The following is a 15,608-nucleotide window of genomic DNA, read 5'->3' as shown; positions in this document are numbered from 1 at the left end:
GAGCCATTATGACCTCGGTTTCCTCTTCCTCATTATAAACCACCTCTTGTCTTAGTAAAGCTGCTACTTCCTATCCTATATTGATAGCTCGTATGGAAGTAGCAGTGCAGAAATAAAGCACCTAGAGGTCAAAAACGAGCTGTGTTATTGCAGCAGCACTCAAGTGCAGGAGAAAGTACGATTCAAAGTGATGAAACATTACTTTGAGATAAACCTAAAACCCTAGCCAGATCAACCCTTCTGGAAAAAATTGAGTTATAGGGTTGACTTTATCCAAAAAAACTAATAGTACACAATACGCACACTAACAAACTAGCCTACAAGGCAATCCCAAGGGCTACAACCTATCAAAACGTATTGGTGAGTAACAAATGGAATCAAGTGTAAAGTTTGCCAAAGAGCTTCAACTTATGTCGTAGAAGTGCCTTGGAGAAGATATCTGCCACATTGTCTTGTGTTTGTCAAAAGACAAGTGAATATCCCCTGCTGACAGTCCCTCTTTGACATAGTGATCATGGACCTCAATGTGCTTAGTACACGCATAAGACACTGGATTCCGTGCAATAGCTAAAGCACTATGACTGTCATAGTAGAGAGTGGTGGGAGATGTCTGAACTACATAAAGATATGCAAGTAGCTTCATAACTAGATACATTCCATCGTGGCTGTAAAAGCTGCTCTATACACAACTTCACAGCTAAAAGTAGCAACTATAGGCTGCTTTTTGCTAAGCCAAGAAATGAATGAAGCTCCAAGCATAAAACAATTGCCACTGTGTGACATTCTAGTGTCATAGAAAGTCACTATCTCTGCAAGCCTGCAGGATAAGTGATGAATCGTGGCCATAGAGAAGGACCAAACCTTGAGTGACTATCAAGTATCGGAAGACACACTTCACAGTCTGCCAATGTTGTGTACTAGAACCATGCCGAGAAAAAGCATATTGAAGATCCAACTGGCCATGTGTGACACAGATATATCAAGCCTCCAACAGCCTACTACCAAAGAGTGGCATCAAATGGCTCAACAACATCATCCACGGAGAAACAAAAACCACCAAGCTCAACAGGTGGAGAAACTGGTTAAAATCTCTGTAGGAGCGGTCCAACATACTTGGACTAACTACTCATAATAATATCCCCCTCAGCATGAGCAAGCTGAATGCCAAGTTAGTAGTGCAGCTGGCACAAATCTGTCATAGCAAATGACTGCTGCAAATCATCCTTAAGGCTGCAATATGCTGAGTGGAAGGTCCACTCAAGAGTATCATGCCCTAGTTAACGAGCTATATTATTCCAGCAGCACTCAAGTGCGAGAAAAGAAAGTGACAGAATATCACTGTGAGGGCTAAACCTAAAACCCTAGCGTGGTCAACCCATAGAGTTGACTCTATTCAAATGACCTAATAGTGCACACTGTGCACACTAGCACAAAAACTACCTTACAAGGCCATACTAGGGGCTAAAACCGATCAGTATTGGCATTTGCTTGCTCTTTCCAACATGGGCAATTTGTACTTACCCGTCCCCGCTCCTGGCATTCAAAGCAAACAATATTCTCCAAGCCTCGTGGTCTTTCAATGATTGTTGGTACTGGCTTTCTCTGATCCTTAGCTTCTATCATCCGAAGTCTAAGATCTGCAAATTCTAAAATTAAATGATCGAGTTTACCTTGATTCTCCGATTCTGCCTTTGATGTGCATCCGTCTATAGCTCTCTGCCTTCGATGTGCATCCGTCTATAGCTCTTTCCAACATGGGCAATTTGTACTTACATGTCCCCGCTCCTGGCATTCAAAGCAAACAATATTCTTCAAGCCTCGTGGTCTTTCAATGATTGTTGGTACTGGCTTTCTCTGATCCTTAGCTTCTATCATCTGAAGTCTAAGATCTGCAAATTCTAAAATTAAATGATCGAGTTTACCTTGATTCTCCGATTCTGCCTTTGATGTGCATCCATCTATAGCTCTCTTGTTGCACCTTAGCGGAAGCCTTCTCCCTCATCGCAATCTCAAGTGCCTCTTGCTTTGTCTTGGGAGCTTTAGCTAAGACCTTCACCTTCGATACTACTTCCAATCCGGCCGCAAACTTACTCATCACCTTCAAGTGCTCAAAACAAGCAAGAGCCCTCTTATTGGCTCCTTGCACATCTCTGAGAGCAGCCTGAACTTATAGGCCAGGTAAGTCCTTGTAGCATCGATCCATCCTTGTAGCCTGAACTTATTGGCCAAGTCCTTGTAGCATCAATCCATGCTAGACATTGACTCACCACCCTGAACCCTGAACACCTCCAATTGCTGCAACATATCCTCTGCCGCCTCTTGCATACTGAAAGCTTCTACCAATGCAATCATTCTTTATGTCATCTGCGAGGGCTTAATACCAAGTAAGAGCTAGTCCTTCTAAGAAGTATGGCAAGACCTCGTGCCGTCGGTCCAATTGCCAATTGTTGTGCGACACCCTCGATCGAACTCCGGTAGATGTGCCACAGGGTTATCCCCTTGCTCTCTGTAGAAAAGTAATCTTGAATAACCTCGCTCCATTGAAATCTCTTCGAGAAGTAGCCTATGAGCGGCTTGCCCCAAAACTCATATACTTTCCTTGAGATATTGCTTCACAACCTTCAGCTTGTTTCCAGAAACTTTCAGCTTTGTATTGCAGGAATTAAAAAGGACAAACCTTCAGCCTCAGCTTGTATCCCAGGCAGCTGACACACATTTCTAGGCTTGCATCCAACTTATATAAAGTGCATACCTCAAAGAAAGGCTTGTAGATATTCAGCGCATACATCAGAAAGCAAACTCGCATGCCTCAGCTTGTGTTCAGCCTGCACATAGTCATGTTTGCACTTAAATCTTGGGAATAGACTAGTCTACGAGCTAGCGCGGGTTGATTCGACAAAAAGCAATTTATACAGAAGCCAACTTGCTTTTGGGGAGGTATATATCTTCCTGTATAGCACAAATGGGAGATCCAGTTGTAGCTTTTGCGTTTGGCAGTAGAACATAGTCATGTTTGTGCTTAAAATTCTTGGAACTTTCAGCTTTGTATTGCAGGAATTAAAAAGGACAAACCTTCAGCCTCAGCTTGTATCCCAGGAAGCTGACACACATTTCTAGGCTTGCATCCAACTTGTATAAAGTGCAAACCTCAAAGAAAGGCTTGTAGATATTCAGCCCATACATCAGAAAGCAAACTCTCATGCCTCAGCTTGTGTTCAGCCTGCACATAGTCATGTTTGCACTTGAATCTTGGAATAGACTAGTCTACAAGCTACCGCGGGCTGATTCGACAAAAAGCAATTTATACAGAAGCCAACTTGCTTTTGGGGAGGTATTTATCTTCCTGTATAGCACAAATGGGAGATCCAATTGTAGCTTTTGCGTTCGGCAGTAGAACATAGTCGTGTTTGTGCTTAAATTTCTTGGAATAGGCCCAGTCTACAAGCTAGCGTGGGCCATTTTGCCAAAAAGAGACATACATAGAAGCCAATTTACTTTTTGGGATAGCTCCAAAGCCCTTACACGGCATCTCCACCAAAAACGATGTGAAAGAAAGAAAGAAAGAAAGTTTATTAAAGTCTTCGGAAGACCGATGGGTCTATGAGACTGTGAAATCTTGATACAACAAGCTATGGTAGTGGAGCTACTAAACGAGTATCCATACCAATGCAAAATGCAAAAATGCAAAATGGCAGTATTAAGTCCTAAGTACAACATAGTCATGTTGATGGTCGACTATATATCAATCTCAGCATCATCATCATCATCGACAGCAGCAAGATATCAGGATGGATGAGGCAGTGGAGGCATGAAGTCGGCAATAGAGTGTTGTCGGCCACTCAGAGATGTAGTCCTGGCACGTCTCCTGGTCATAGCTCTGCGTCTGACCAGGGCTACTGTGACCCCCGTCGGTCAGGCTCCGACTCTAAACAAGGAGGGGATGTCTCCAAGTGTGATCTGTGTGTTGACCCTCTGTCTGAGTTGTCGGGTCACAGGCTCCGGGTCACGGTCATGTTGAGGCCTCGTCTCGTGGGGATCCATGTGATCTAGCTGAAAGAACTCGGTGATAAATCTTTGAGAGGGATCAGCCGAGGAAGAATTCTGCTCCTGTATCAGTGCTCGGAGTATCCTCTCGCGGTGTCTAAGTGCCTCATGAATGAAACCTGCCAAACACCGCTGGTCTGGGTAGGAGAGGGAACGGGCCAAAATCCCATAACTATCCCTGAAGAGGTAGTGGAAACGCCCTTGGATCTCATAGTGCATAGGACATCCCTCTATCTCAACCTCCTACATGTCACATAGTGTGCATATGTGCCTCTCCCTGGGTAGTCGCTCTGCTCTGCCGCTCTCGATGCGAAGTTTGTGTGAAGAGACCCGGAACTGCCCAAGAGAGATCCTCAGCAAGGGGTAGGTGAATCTGCGTGTATCCTGGTGGGTCAATGAAACCCTCCGCTGTGATATGTAAGAAGTGATCTCTGTAGAAGCTAAGCTTCACTGGGAGTTCACTCGGTCCCAACCAAGTCCAAAATGTGTGTAGCTGTAGTAGATCCTCAAGGGATAACCTGGTTGACCTCATGTGATAGGAGGGGAGAAAACGGAGCATCCATGCTATAGTGGAAGGAAGGTAGTCTATCCATGTGGAGCCCCAATCGCTCAAATCATCTCTCTGTATGTGCATACCAGCACCTCTCGTCTCCTCCTGCTGCAAGTGCCATAGAAGAGGATAGAGCTATCCATGGTAGCCTGCTACGCCCCGAGGTGTAATCCCTATATTCCCTAACTCGATACAGATACGTGATGACCTGAAATGCAGCATCTAGCTGTAAAGGGGGTGACCCAAAGTCAGCCTGAATGATCTGGTGAGGAACAGATGGCTTATAACGAATCATCCATGATAACATGAGAACCTGTAGCCGCTCCACACGGGCCCACTCTGTATCCGACAAGTTTGGCCCCCAACAAGGGCTGCCGTACATCCGGAGTCAAAAAGCAACCCCTTGGTGCGTGGATCCTGAAAGTGCGAGCGGAAGCACTCCCTCTCTAGTCTAGCCAATGAAGCATACCCTCTGCTCAAGCGTGCCTGCATCGCGGGTCTCATAGTGAAGCTGGGTCCGAAGAAGATAACCCCAAGATAAGTGTATGATGAAACTATCTCAACAGGTGACCCCTCAAATGTGAACTGCTCCTGACGCATGATGGCTCGAGATGTATTGAAGATCATGACCTTGGTTTTACCCAAGTTGACCTTCAAATCATGAGACTCACAAAAGGACTGTAGTGCGTCTAGGTGTCTCTGGAGCCCCTCTGCTGAGGAAGACAAGAGAGCCACGTCATCTACGTAGAGCAATATCTAGATCAGCGTGCCTGCAAGAGAGTAACCTACACCCCGCTGTGTCTGCACCACTGTCTCAAGCTCGTCAATGTAGAGGCCAAACAAGGTAGGTGACAAAGGACACCCTTGTTTGACCCTGATGGTGCTCATGATCTTGTCTGTCCACCCGAATCCTACCTGAACTCTGCCTGAAACTCTCTCGTAAAGTGCCATGACAGCCCAAATGATCTCCTAGTCATAACCCAAGTCCTGTAAACGCCGTATGAGGCAGGCTCTCAGAACCGTGTCAAATCCACAAAGCAACAATAAACCCTCTGCTTCTGTGACCTCGCCTCCTCGATGATACATATGAGCGTGAGAATGTGGTCCATGGTTCCATGATCACGTCGGAATCCGGCCTGTCTTGCTGCTCTAGGTCCTCGACACTCTGCAAGTCTACTAACCTCGGAGTCAAGTACTGATGCATAAATCTTGGACATGACATGTCCAATCATAATGGTCCTGTAGTTCTCCGGGCTCATGGGAAAAGATGAATCAAGAATCATACACCCGTAGTAAGCCTTGAGGGCCTTCAGAATTTAGAGCAACATGGAAAGAAGCACTTCCTCAATGCCAAAATTCCATCGTGGCAAAACACTGCTTGCGAATCAAACGATACATGCGTCCTCTTTTGCAGCTACGCACTGCGATATATGCACGAAGCCTCCATCTCCCTACTCAACATGCAACAAAAGCAGAGGAGTCATAGGAGAGGTGCTCAACCACAAGAGAGAGGGCGAAATGGTTGCAACACGGACGTCAATACTCCACAAGTGCTTCTACCATTGCATGATGCACCTTGCTCTTCTTCCAAACTCATACACCTCTCATGTACATATAGAGCGAGTCCATATGCTATTTCAAAAGTAAGCCTTGAGGGCCTTCGGAATTTAGAGCAACATGGAGAACGAAGGAAAGAAGCCCTTCCTCAATGCCAAAATTCGATCATCGCAAAACACTGCTTGAGAGGCGCACCTTCTTTGATATTCCGTGCGGCTTGCACCGTACGGAACTCCCCGTAGCAGCAGTCCACCTTAGCCGATATGCACGCCAGCCCCTGCGCAGCCCTAGCCGATCTGCACGCCAGCCCCTGTGCAGCCCTAGCCTCGCCAGCACACCAGCCCCCTACGCAGCCATTGGCCTCGCCAGCGTGCAGCCCCCCCTGCGCAGTCATTTGCCTTGCCAGCCACGCCAGCCTAACTGCGTAGCCCTGCATCGCCATTGCGGCCCTGGTTACCTGCTATTTCCCTGCCAGCCTGCAGCGTGAAATTCGTGCCAGCCCTGCCTTACCTGCGAAGTCCAGCCCTGGGAACTGCAACCAATTTTTCGCCATTGACAGCCTGCAACCCACCCCCTTGTTTCGCCATCTTTTCCTGCCAAATCAGCACCAGTTGCAGCCTCCTCTCGCGATGAAGACAGCCTGTTAATAGCCCGGACCAGACAAGCCTCGATCTGCTCCTCGCAAACCACTGCAACATGGATCTCCGGACAGCGATTTGCAGCCTTCTTCTACACAACAATTTGGTAGATTAAATTATTGCCAGGTGGAGTTTTTCCAATCTGCTTTTAAGGATTCTCTTGCCATTAACAAATTACAGCAAATGAAAGAATCTCCCTTAAAGCATGGAAACCCCTGGCAATTCACCCGGCATTTCGAGGACACCTCAGGCATCATCTACCACACAATATCGTGTTCAGATTGCACAACCATCCCATTTCGGAGCTTTTGCATCTTGGGTCTTCTGTGTCACGTGCCCTCCTAGTGATTTGGACCACATCCTCTACCTTCTGCGTGAGGCACCTCAGTTACATTACTTCCTTAGCACAGTACAGGTTGTGTTCCACGAGACACGAAGATACCCTGAACCCGATATTCCTCAAGAGTTTGCTGTCCATCTTTGGAGAGAATTTTACCCCTCACCTTCGGCGTCTCTAGGGTACTCTCCACCTCCTTCAGCTCCCAGATATCCTCCTCTACAGGTTGTACCTTCTCCAAGTCAGTATTTACACTCTGAAGGCACTCCTTCTCCTGGATATCCTCCATTTCCGATAGTAGCTCCCTATCCCTTCTCAGATCCGTGGACTCTGCAACCTACTCCTGTCCTCTCACGAGCAGTAACACCACTTTCGGCATCACCAGTGTTACCTCAGACAGGACCTCCTTTACCAGATTTCCACAGGTGGTTCCATCCTGCATCGCCTGCCCCCTCCAACATGAGCAACCTCAGGGAGCAGCCTGAATCTTCTTCCAGGAATGGTACAAACTAGAGCGCAAGTTTGCGCTTTTCTCACAGGGATCTCTGATATGTCGCAACGCTCTCGTGAAGCCTCTCCAAAGATCAAAGACTCAAGTCCAAAAAAGAACCCTGAAGTCAACGTACAAGGCGATTCACTACTGCAACTTCAAATATCCCAGCTTCAGGACAGCATCTCCAACTTGGTCCAGAATGTTCAACAACTTCAAGATTCTCGAAGTACCACACATACAGAGGATGACGAGACGCAACCAGACGACTATGCAGATTCATTCCCACCAGAGGTAGAAAACACTGAACTACGTGCCCTCTACTGTTTACTTGAAGCTTCCAAAACTAAAAGACTTGACATCAAACTTTCGGAAGCCTACACTAGTCAACGCAATCGCCGAACAGTTGACCAATGGCTCGCAAAAATGCGCATGTATTTTGACACTGTTGACCTCACTGAAGGCAAAAAGATCGCCTTGGCAGCCTCCCTCCTCAAGGATAAAGCTTTTCTATGGTGGCAAAGACGCTTAAAGGACGGCAAAAGTGTGTTAACATGGGAACGTTTTGAACACGTGCTCCGTAAGCAGTTCATACCTGCCAATGCGGACTTCCAAGCACGATCAAAACTCCGACAGTTAGAGCAAACGGGCTCCCTGTCTTCCTACATCTCTCAGTTCACCACATTGGTGCTGGAGATCGATGGTTTAACTGAGGATGATCACCTTCATGCTTTCATCTCAGGCCTAAATCCCTCGTTACGCATTGATGTCCTTAAAGCAAACATCACCACCACAAATGGCGCTATTGCTTACGCAGAGCGCATTACAAATTTCCAAAACGCAGGGAAGCAGAGTGCTAGTCGCACATAGAACTCTCCTTTGGCCAAAGGTGCTCGCCCTCAAGATAACACCAGGTTTTGAAACAACTTCGGTAATCAAGGTCAGCGACAGTCTCAAGATCCCCAGAAGCCTCAGAAATCATTTGCTGGATTCCAACAGAAGCACTCCTCCAAGGATCGCGCTTCTTCTTCTTCACAAAGTCATTACTGACATCCCCAACATAAAGGTGCGGCCACTGACAAGAAGAACAGCTCCAGCACAAAAGGACTTTGTACCATCTGTACAGGCGACCATAGATGGTTCGATTGTCCCAAGCGACCAAAGCAAAATTCCAATATGGAACCTAGCACTTCCCAAAGAGAAGATGCTACCCTAGCACAAGACAAGAAAGGCAAAGCTGTTCGAATGGCAAATACCATCCACCTGAGCGTTGCCAGCAACCCCGAACCTTCCCTGGCCACTCAAGTACTTTGTGTTCAAAGATCGATTCGTGGAACAACGGTCACTATCCTTATCGACAGTGGCTGTTCTCATAACTTCCTAGCTAGTTCTATGGTCGACAAACTTCGGTTGACCACCAGTCCTAGTCTCATGGACTATCAGATTGAACTCGCAAATGGAACTACTTTCTTGTGCAACACCAGGATCAAAAACTTGTCTTTTCGCATCCAACATTATACGGACAAGTTAAACTTCGACATCATGCCTCTTTCTCGGTACGATGTCATACTCGGACAACAGTGGCTATACGATTATGATCCATCAATCAGTTTTCGCAGCCATACTATCCAGTTTGTCCACCAGGGAAAACTTATTGAGCTAATTGGTTCTAGGGACTCTCCTTCAACCCCAGTTGCTTCTGCCCTACAAGTAAAGAAGTGGGTTCGTAAACGTCAAGTAAAGACTTCACTTCTGTTGGTTACGACAGTCGAGGAGACACCAACAAAGGATCCTCCTGAATACCTCAACCAACCTTTTTTTCCAGCCTTACCTGGATATTTTTCCACAGGAATTGCCAAAGAAGTTACCACCTCGACGACGAGTGGATCACCCAATTGAACTTATTCCCGGCAGTAATCCACCGTCGAAACCTCCTTATCGGGTTTCTTACACTCAAAATGAAGAAATCCAAAGACAGGTCACCGAACTACTCGACAAAGGTCACATTCGGCCCAATCGCAGCCCTTTCGGATCTCCTGTACTACTTGTGGAAAAAAAGAATAAGTCAATGTGCCTCTACATCGACTATTGAGCCCTCAACAAGCTCACTATCAAAAACAAGTATCCATTGCCTCGCATCGATGACCTCTTCGATCAACTTCTACATGCAACACAATTCTCAAAGATTGATCTTCGTTCAGGTTATCATCAAATTCACATACGAGAAGGCGATGAGTACAAGACAGCTTTTTGAACAAAGTATGGACACTATGAATGTTTGGTCATGCCTTTTGGGTTAAACAATGCCCCGGCCACATTCATGACATTAATGAACGACATCTTCAGGCCTTTCCTCGATAAGTTCGTCATCGTTTACCTCGATGACATCCTCGTTTTCAGCAGATCCCTACATGCGCACAAACAACATCTTCACCAAGTTTTTGAAGTTCTTCGCGCAAATTCTCTCTACATCAACATTGAGAAGAGTGAGTTCTTCAAGACCCAACTCGAATATTTGGGACATGTTATTTCAGCTCAAGGCATCTCTGTGGATCCCAAGAAGGTCGAGGTAATCCGAAACTGGCCTACTCCTAAGAATGTTCATGATGTCCGCTCTTTTCTCAGATTGGCAAACTTCTACCATACAAAGGTCTATCAGTTTTCCGAAATCGCAGCTCCTATGTCTGAATTATTGAAAAGCACAGCAATTTTTCAGTGGCTTCCCGAAACAGAGTATAGTTTCCAACAACTCAAGCAAGCACTCACTACCACACCAGTTATGGCTATTGCTGACCCAAACCTTCCATTTGAGAACATGACCGACATATAAGTGGTATTGACAAGTGAAAAGAATCTCTCAACAAACCATGATAATTGAGTACATCATTGTGGATTTTCAACGTTCTTCATCATGTAATAATTCTATGATGTTTTAGGTTGTCCAATTTTTGTTGTCATGATTTCATCAGAGCATTGCTTCCACTTTTTCTCTTGTGCTAGAGGTCAGTTAAAAATCCTAGCAACCAACTCTACTATGATAGAAATCCCTAGGTTTATATCACCTTCTATTTTCTATAAAGACTTGAATCGCATTGGGGGCAAAAAAATTATTGTGCCATTGATCCCATTGTAATTGAGCATGCTCAAACAATCCAATTTTTCATAACCATAAATGATTACCCCAATAAATCAAGGTCAACGGAAAACCAAAGCCCTAAAATGGGAACATGAAGTCTCTTGCTAACCTCTTGATCTGATGAGATCTATCCAAGTTGGATTCATTTGATGAAGGGAAAAACAAAGATGCTTTGTCAATTGGCATGATTTCACAAACTTTAGTGAACTTGGACAATTGCATTCTTCTACATCTCTTTCATAGTTTTGCCCATAGTGAATAAATAAGCTACACAAATGCTAGGTAGGGCTACTAGGTAGGATTTTTCAAGACAAAAATGTAAAGTATATCATGTAATGAGTAATTGCTAGAGGTAATTGGATGGTGGAAAGTTCTAGAGAATAAACCTTTGACAATATCCTTTTATAGATTGAAGAATATAGTTGATTGGATTGTTGATCCCAATCCAACCAACTAGAACTATGAACTAATCAATTTCAAGTTTGGATCACAAACATGGATTAAAATGAAAAACTTATTAAATGTATTGCCATGCAAATTTGAAACTCTGAATGTACCTTTCCCAAAGGCATAGATATTTTGAAAGGCCATCATACACAAGTTTTATTTTACTTGGATGGAGACCCAATTGTTAATTGTACATCATGACAAAATCACCTTTTTTGAATAACTTGAACTGGATGTTTCTATTCACCCATGCATGTTTGTTGTTGATCCCAACATATTAATGGGTTGTCTAATATTTACCTCCTTAACAATGTTCCTATTGCTAAGGATGTAATTGCCATTGAGATATTAAACAATATGTTGATAATCGATAGTATTTGCAATTGAAATATGTCTAAATGTTAACCATGTGGCAACAAAGCTTAGAAGCACAGCCTAGAGAAATGAAGATGAGATCATTGTGTGTGTAGAGTAGTGGCAAAGTTTCACTTGTAATACCTTGAGCTAGAAAGATGGTATGATGAATCTAAAAGGATGAGGATAGCCACAATACTGTCTAGAAAAAATTTGACCATACTTGCAAAATTAGGACCTAGAGAGGAAGACTAAAATCCTACACTTTTTAAGTTCCCCTACAAAAAGTGTAGACACCCCAAGATGTTCCCTAAAAAAAGTGTAGAGACTCTTACCCAAGAGGTATCCTATAGAAGAGGTCCCACCCTTGAGGTTTCCTAAAAAAAGTGTAGAGAATATTACTGAGGAGGTATCTTACAAAAGAGGTCTCACCCTTGAGGTTCTTTACCAAAAGTATAGAGATTCTTACCCAAGAGGTGTCCTACAATAAAGGTCCCATTGAGAAGTTTGGTATGGATTGAGTAGAAGTCTGGTATAGATCTCTCTCAATGGAAAGAAGCTCCCACTCTTTGGGGTTTAGTGTTCAAGTTCACTCTTGTGTTCATGTGATTGATCTCCCTTACAACCATGCTCCCATACATTATTGTGTTATAGCATGCCTTTTCTATTGCACTCCTCCTCCCATCTCCTCCTCCCACCTCCTCCTCCTCCCACCTCCTCCTCCTCTCTCCTCCTCCTTCCCCTCCCCCTCCTCCTCCTCCTCCTCCCCTCCTCCTCCTTCTCCTCCCTCCTCAGATTATTGCCAAAGGTCAAAAGAGAGGAAGATTGTTCACATTCGATGCAGGAAAGCCCTATCTATAGGAAGCTATGCATGTGCCCTTAAACAAGATTAAGAGGTTGAACTTTGGCACATAAGACTTGGGCATATTAATTATAGATGCTCGAAGGTGATGCAAACCAAAGAATTTTAAGTGAGAGGGCTGCCTACATTTGGCCATTTAGATTTCAGCCATATATGGCCTACATCTCAATTTGTAAAACAAACAAGATTTTAATTTCTAAAGAGGGGGAGAATGAGCAAGTTTTAGAAATCATTCATTCAGACATTTGGGGACCTATGGACAATGTAACACCTGAGGGAGCAACATACTATATCACTTTTAAGGATGAATACAATCAAATGACATGGGTCTATTTCTTGAAACCTAAAAGTGACACCTTTCAAGTATTTTTGCCATTTAAGAGAATGATAGAGAAGGAGCTTGGTTGTTACAGTTCTTTGATATGGACAATGGTGGAGAATACATGTCCTATACATTTGATGAGTTTCTATCTGGCCAAGGCATTAAGAGATGGGTCACTTGTAGATATACGCTTCAACAAAATTCCATTGCAAAAAGGAAGAATAGGGTGATTGGCGACATTCCTAGAGCCATGATGGATGAAATGGATATGCCATTGATTTTTTGGACTGAAGTGGTGCATATGGCCGTGTATATCATGAATATAACACCCACAGATGCCATACATGGTGAAAAGCTTTATGAGTACAAACCAACCTTGGTTTATTTGAAGGTATTTGGTTGCATTTGTTATGTGCATGAGATAAGGAAGAAGTTGGAGCCAAGGGCTGTAAAATGTGTGTATTTGGAATTCCCATATGAGACAAAGGGATATAAATGCTATGACCCCATTACTAGACAAGTATATGAGAGTTAGGATTAGTGTTTTTTGAGCATGAAGTGTGGTAGCAGCCCAAACCAATTGTTGTTGAGGATGAGCATATGCGAATGGTGAAAAGATGAAATTATAGCAAGATGGAACCTCAAGTAAAGTGATGTCAAGGCCATCACAACATGAGGAAAGTATTGATAGTGTGAGCCCCATCGAGTGGTACATTAAGGGGGAGCAAGCATGTGGACAAAGAAAAGTAAAAATTTGAAGTAGAACAGAGTGTTGAGGATGCAAGTAGTGATGGAGGCAGTGATTTACTGCTTGTTAAGGCTCAAGAGACAAAGCATGCATCAAAGTATGATGGCAAGTACACAACCATTAAGAAGATTGGAAAGGGTGAAACATCCCATGGATAGATTAACTTACAATGGATATATGAGGATTCACTATGCATATACAGTTAGCAAAATGCAACATGTTGAGCCTTCAAGTTATAAAAAATTTAGATTGGAGGGATGCCATGGATCAAGAAATGGATGCCTTATGGTATGGCAGCATGCAAACAAATTGAACCTCCACTTGAGCAAAATGCTAAGATGGTTGCTACTTGCAGGATGTCACTATGTTCCAAAAGATGGTTGGGAAGTCCTATATATCTCACCATCACTAGATTGAACTTAAGTTATGCTTTGGGTGTAGTGAGTCAATTTATCCAAAAGCCTTGCAAGGTTCACCTTGATGCAGTGAGAAGAGTAGTTAAATATGTGAAAGCCACAATAAATGTTGGCTTTTTTTATGCGGGGAAAGAGGAATATGCTTGCATGGTTATACCAATGCAGATTGGGCTGCCAGCATTGATGATAGAAGGTCAACTAGTGGGTATGCATTCTCTATTGGGAGTCATGTGATTAGTTAAGCAAAGTATAGAGGGGCTGCCATAGCAGTTTGTGAAGAAACTTGGTTGAGATTGCTTCTTCATCAGTTGGGTGTATGCATCGATCGTCTAGTAGTGATCTATTTTGACAACATAAGTACTATCATGCTGGCCAGGAATCCCATTTACCATGCAAGGACAAAACCTATAGAGGCCCACTATCACTACATTGACAGCAGGGAGAAAGTGATAAGTGGCAAAATTGACTTGCGATATGTGAGGACAGATGTCCGGATTGATGATATTTTTACCAAGTCTTTGGGTAAAGATAAGTTCTATATTTTTAGAGATGCTTTGGGTCTATGTGATGTACAAGTTCATGCTAAGCTTGAGCGGGAGAATTGTTGATGTATAGATGTTGTATGCATGGATGTAGAGAGTGTATATAGTTGATGAGGTGGCTTCTTGAAAGTATGGATGTGAAGAGTCTTATGTATCATCTCGGAAGTAAAGATTATTGAAAGGAGAATGTAAGTGTAACCCTCTTCTCTCCCCCATAATACATGAAGTATTTTCATGAGTTATGTGAGGTATGTGTATCTTCCTCTTGCCCTCTTATGCATTTTCATATTCATTTTAGAATAACTTAAAAATGCCCCCAAACGCTCCCCCCCCTTTTCGCTCTTTCCTCTCTCCCCCCTCACTTTCTCTCCCTCTCCCCCCTCCCTCTCTTGGTGGCTATAGCCACCAAGCCCCACTGTGCCCCCCCATCTTCTCTCTGCTCCCCCCCCCCCCTCCATCTTCCTACTGGCTACAACTACCAAGACCCCGCCCCCCCTTTTAAACCCCCCTCTTTTTAAATTTAAATTAAAATGCCCCCTTAATTTTAAATAAAATACCCCCCCCCCTCCCCATGTTTTGTTGGCAGCCATGAACGTTAAGGGGAGGGAGTGGGAGAGGAGAGAGGAGAGGGGGGATAGGGAGGGAAGGGGACCGGGCCATTTTAATTTATCTAAAAAGGAAGGGGGGAGGGTGGTGGCCTGGGGGTGGGGTGGTGGTGGTATTTAAAAAGAGTGGGGATGGATGGGGCTTTGGTAGCCCTGGTCACCAGGAAGAGAGGGGGGTATCTAATTTCTTTACCAAAGAAGAGGGGGGTAGGCAGGGGGGGGGGGTAGCGACTACAATTGTGGCCACCAAGCAGGGGGGGGAGGTGGGGGGTTGCATTTTAAATTTATTTAGAAAGATAGGGGAGGGGGATTCTTGGCAACCATGGTTTCCAAGGGGGGAACGGAGAGATAGGAGAGAGAGGGAGGGGGAGGGGAGAGGAGAGAGAGGAGAGAGAGGAGAGAGGGAGGGGAGGGGGCAAGGTGAGATAGGAGAGAGAGGGAAGAGAGAGGAAGATAAGGGAGAGGAGGGGGGATGAGAGAGAGAGAGAGAGAGAGAGAGAGAGAGAGAGAGAGAGAGAGAGAGAGAGAGAGAGAGAGAGAGAGAGAGAGAGGTTAACATA

The 15,608-nt window shown here is 44.5% G+C and overlaps 1 pseudogene; it reads right to left on the bottom strand.

Moving 5' to 3' along the window:
• The window catches only part of LOC147899083 (uncharacterized), an 87,415-nt pseudogene that overhangs the window by 52,161 nt on the left and 19,646 nt on the right, over positions 1-15,608 (bottom strand).

The sequence above is a fragment of the Dipteris shenzhenensis genome, chromosome 8 (genome assembly GCF_047967505.1).
Source record: "Dipteris shenzhenensis isolate YYH24624 ecotype China chromosome 8, Dip_SZ_1.0, whole genome shotgun sequence".
NCBI classification, from domain to species: domain Eukaryota; kingdom Viridiplantae; phylum Streptophyta; class Polypodiopsida; order Gleicheniales; family Dipteridaceae; genus Dipteris; species Dipteris shenzhenensis.
Note: the sequence above shows the minus strand (reverse complement) of the source record. Positions and strands in the feature narration are given on the sequence as shown.